The sequence below is a fragment of the Phoca vitulina genome, unplaced genomic scaffold (assembly GCF_004348235.1).
Source record: "Phoca vitulina isolate PV1807 unplaced genomic scaffold, GSC_HSeal_1.0 scaffold87, whole genome shotgun sequence".
Classification (NCBI taxonomy): domain Eukaryota; kingdom Metazoa; phylum Chordata; class Mammalia; order Carnivora; family Phocidae; genus Phoca; species Phoca vitulina.
The window spans coordinates 3112150-3117705 of NW_022589790.1; positions in this window are offsets into that span (position 1 = coordinate 3112150).

Below are 5556 nucleotides of genomic sequence, written 5' to 3' on the forward strand. Positions count from 1 at the left end.
CATTAGAGGTTTTCATTTTCAAGACTCAGTGTCAATTAGGTACACTAAACCATATGTTTACAAATAATAACCTAAGGGGAAAAAAGCAATAAAAACTATGTTAAATGTTAATTTTAATGTATCTAATTATGTTTAAGAAGCCTCATTTTTTAGCCATCCTTAGAAAATGGTTTTGTTCATTATATTTCTTCAAATGTTATTCTTTGAACACATTTAAGAAAGCAGAAATTTTATGAAAAATAATAGAAGCTTTTCTATGTGATGCATAATAATGTTAATTCCGGATTTGGATGAAGAACTCCAACAATGTTCCTTAACGTGCTCTGAAGGATGTAGAAACCTGAAACCATGTTACCATGGGATAGAAGTGATTCATTTGGCCAAATGCTGGTGGCATCACTATCAAAAACGCATGACTAAATAAGACATTTGAAAGTTTGAGACTATTTTAGAGCAACTAATTATTTGGTATTTGTAAGCAAGTGCATTTGAGTGCTTGTAGCTCTTCCATTTCAGTTTTTAACTCTAGATGCAAGAAATTTGGAGCACAAATTCTAAGTATTAGATACTGTATATAATTTGATAAATAACTTTACAGACTGCATAGCACTTGTAAGTTCCTATAAATAAAGACTATGGAAATTGTATCTTAGACACATTACCTAAAAAGAAAATTAATTGTTCTAAAAATGTTAAAATTGATATTTCTGGTTCAAGATAGAGTAATTTTTATTGGGAAAATTGGACAGCCACATTCAGAAGAAAGAAACTAGACCATTTCCTTACACTACATACGAAAATAGACTCAAAATGGATGAAAGACCTAAATGTGAGACAGGAATCCATCAAAATCTTTGAGGAGAACACAGGCAGCAACCTCTTCGACCTCAGCCACAGCAACTTCTTGTTAGACACGTCTCCAAAGGCAAGGGAAACAAAGGCAAAAATGAACTATTGGGAGTTCATCAAGATAAAAAGCTTTTGCACAGCAAAGGAAACAGTCAACAAAACCAAAAGACAACCAACAGACTGGAAGAAGATATTTGCAAATAGCATATCAGATAAAGGGCGAGTATCCAAAATCTATAAAGAACTTACCAAACTCACACCCAAAGAACAAATAATCCAACCAAAAAATGACAGAAGACATTAACAGGCATTTCTGTAAAGAAAACATCCAAATGGCCAACAGACACATGAAAAAGTGTTCAACATCACTGGGGATCAGGGAAATAAAAATCAAACCACAATGAGATACCACCTCACACCAGTCGGAATGGCTAAAATTTACAAGTCAGGAAATAGATGTTGTCAAGGATGCGGAGAAAGGGGAACCCTCCTACACTGTTGGTGGGAATGCAAGCTGGTGCAGCCACTCTGGAAAACAGTATGGAGGTTCCTCAAAAAGTTGAAAATAGAGCTACCTTATGACCCAGCAATTGCACTACTGGGTATTTACCCCAAAGATACAAATGTAGAAATGTACTGATCTGAAGGGGCACCTGCATCCCGATGTTTATAGCAACAATGTCCACAATAACCAAACTATGGAAAGAGCCCAGATGTCCAGAGGAGGAGCAAGATGGCAGAGAAGTAATAGGCCTAAATTTCATCTGGTCCCAGGAATTCAGCTACATAGGGATCAAACCATTCTGAACACCTATGAACTCAACAGGAGATCAAAGAAAAGAATAGCAGCAACTCTCTGAACAGAAAAGCAACCACTTTCTGGAAGGTAGGACGTGTGGAGAAGTGAATCTGAGGTGATATTCAGGAAGATAGAGGGCGGGGGAGGGAGGCCTCCGGCAGCTGCTACCAGCAAGTGATAAAGCAGCAGAGCACAAAATCAGAACTTTTAAAGTCGGCTCTGCTGAGGGATGTCGCTCCAGTGCCTAAGCAAGGAGTGGAATCCTCGCTGGGACAGTGTGGTCTCAGGACCCTCGGGGTCACAGAAAGACTGGGGGTGCCTGAGTGTGGCAGAGCTCCCAGGTATCAGAGCAGGGAAGCAGCTGCAGAGATGGAGCCGAGGAGTGGGCTCTCAGCTCAGGGTTGCTATAAACCGTGATCCACAGCACAGTCGGGCCACTGCTCTTCCAGCAGGGACCCAACAAGCAGCAGATCTGGGGAGACTCCCCTTCCTCCCCTGGGAGGAGCAGCATGGGAGTGCACCACAGGAATCTGCTGAGCTTGGAGACTCCAAACGGGGTCGTGTCCCAGAGATAGAAATGCTGGGTCACAGGCCTTTGACAACGGAGTGCGGCCGGAGACTGGGGAGATGGGAGTGATTGACTGCTTTTCTCTCTGGGGGCTCACTGAGGAGTGGGGCACCGAGTTCTTGGCTCCTCTGGGCAGAGATTGGGAGGCTGCTATTTTCACTCTCGTCCTTCAAAGCTATATGGAAAGCTTGCAGGGAACAAAAGCTCCCGAGAGGAAACCCGAGCAGATTTTTTGGCCGGCTCCAGCAAGGGTGGGGCAATTCCGCCTTCAGCAAAGACATCTGAGAACCACTGCAACAGGCCCCTCCCCCAGAAGATCCTCAAGAACAGCTAGCCAAGACCAAGTTTACTGATCAATGAGAACTCCAGTGCTAGGGGAACACTGCACAAAGAATTCATGGCTTTTTTCCCATGATTCTTTACTCTTTCAAAGTTAATTTTTTTTAACTTTCTTTTTCTTTTTTTTTTTTTGAATTTTTCTTTTCCCTTTTTCAACCAACATCTTATGAATCCCTTCTTTAATTTTTTTTTATTTTTCATTTTTAGAGTCATATTCTATACCTTCATAGTAGTTAACTGTATTTTTGGTATATATATATATATATAGATAGATAGATAGATAGATAGATAGATAGATAGATATATCTATACACATTGTTCTCTCTTTAAAATTTTGGGATACAGTTTCTTCTAATAGACTAAAATATACCCTAAATCTCTAGTGTATGGCTTTGTTCTACTCTCCTGCCTGATCACATTCTCTCCCTTTTTTTTTTTAAATCCTCTTCTTTTTTCAACCAACATCTTATCTTATCAACTCCTTTCACAAAATCTTTTTTTTTTTTTTAAAGATTTTATTTATTTGACAGAGAAAGACACAGCAAGAGAGGGAACACAAGCAGGGAGAGTGGGAGAGGGTGAAGGAGAAGCAGGCTTCCCGCAGAGCAGGGAGCCTGATGCGGGGCTTGGTCCCAGGACCCTGGGATCATGACCTGAACCGAAGGCAGACACCCAACCATCTGAGCCACCCAGGCACCCCTTTTATAAAATCTTTTATATTTTCATCTTTACACTCATATTCCATCCCTTCATCGTATTTACCCTTATTTTTGTACATATATAAGTCTTTCTTTCTTTAAAATTTTGGGAGACACTTTCTTCTAACAGACCAAATTATGCCCCAAAACTAGTGTGTGGCACTGATTTATGGACCAGCCTGATCATATTAGATCATATTCTGTTTTTTGTTTGTTTGTTTATTTGTTTTTATCTTTATCTTTTTCTTTTTTTTTTTCTTTCTTTCCCTTTCTTTTCCCATGGTTGCAAACCTCTTCTGATTTGTTTAGTGTATATTTTTCTGGGTTGTTGTTACCCTGTTAGCATTTTGTTCTCTCATTCATCTATTCTCCTCTGGACAAAATGACAAGAGAAAAAATCTCCTAAAAAAAAGAACAAGAGGCAGTACTGACTGCCAGGGACCTAGTCAATACAGACATTAGTAAGATGTTGGAGCACTACTGGGTATTTACCCCAAAGACACAGATGTAGTGAAAAGAAGGGCCATATGCACCCCAATGTTCATAGCAGCAATGTCCGCAATAGCCAAACTGTGAAAAGAGCCGAGATGCCCTTCAACAGATGAATGGATAAAGAAGATGTGGTCCATATATACAATGGAATATTACTCAGCCATCAGAAAGGATGAATCCCCAACTTTTACATCAACATGGATGGTCCTGGAGGAGATTATGCTAAGTGAAATAATTCAAGCAGAGAAAGTCAATTATCCTATGGTTTCACTTATTTGTGGAACATAAGGAATAGCATGGAGGACATTAGGAGAAGGAAGGGAAAAATGGGGGGGTAACTGGAGGGAGAGATAAACCATGAGAGACTATGAACTCTGAGAAACAAACAGGGTTTTAGAGGGGAGGGGGGAGGGAGGATTGGTTAGCCCAGTGATGGGTATTAAGGAGGACACGTACTGCAAGGAGCACTGGGTGTTATATGAAAACAATGGATCGTGGATCACCACATCAAAAACCAATAATGTATTGTATGGTGACTAACATAACATAATAAAATTAAAAAAAAAAAAAAAGATGTTGGAACCAGAGTTCCGAATGATGATTTTAAAGTTACTAGCTGGGCTTGAAAAAAGCATGGAAGATATTAGAGAAACCCTTTCTAGAGAAATAAAAGAACTAAAATCTAAACAAGTCAAAATAAAAAAGGCTATTAATAAAGTGCAATAAAATATGGAGGCTCTAACTGCTAGGATAAATGAGGCAGAAGAGAGAATCAGTGAGACAGAAGACCAAATGATGGAAAATAAGGAAGCTGAGAAAAAGATAAATGACTACTGGATCACAAGGGCAGAATTCGAGAGATAAATGATATCATAAGACAAAACAACATTAGAATAATTGGGATCCCAGAAGAAGAAGAAAGAGAGAGGAGCAAAAGGTATATTGGAGCAAATTACAGCAGAGAACTTCCCTAATTTGGGGAAGGAAATGCATCAAAATCCAGGAAGCACAGAGAACCCCCTTCAAAATCAATAAAAATAGGTCAACACCTGACATCTAATAGTAAAACTTACAAGTCTCAGAGACAAAGGGAAAATCCTGAAAGCAGCTCAGGAGAAGAGATATGTAACCTACAATGGTAGAAACATTGGATTGACAAAGACCTATCCACAGAGACCTGGCAGGCCAGAAAGGACTGGCAGGATATATTCAGAACACCAAATGAGAAAAATATGCATCAAGAATACTATATCCAGCTAGGCTGTCATTGAAAATAGGAGAGATAAAAAGCTTCCAGGACAAACAAAAACTAAAGGAATTTGCAAACACAAAACCAGCCCTACAAGAAATATTGAAAGGGGTCCTCTAAGCAAAAAGAGAGCCTAAAAATAACATAGACCAGAAAGGAACACAGACAATATACAGTAACAGTCACCTTACAGGAAATACAATGGCACTAAATTCCTATCTTTCAATAGTTACCCTGAATGTAAATGTGCTAAATGCCCCAATCAAAAGACACAGGCTATCAGATTGGATAAAAAAACAAGACCCATCGATATGCTGTCTGCAAGAGACTCATTTTAGACCCAAAGACACCTCCAGATTGAAACTGAGGCAGTGGAAAACTATTAACCATGCTACTGGACACCAAAAGAAAGCCTGGCTGGCAATCCCTATATCAGACAAATTAGATTTTAAACCAGAGACTATAATAAGAGATGAGGAAGGTCACTATATCCTACTTAAAGGGTCTATCCAACAAGAAGATCTAACAATTGTAAATATCTATGCCCCTAACATGGGAGCAG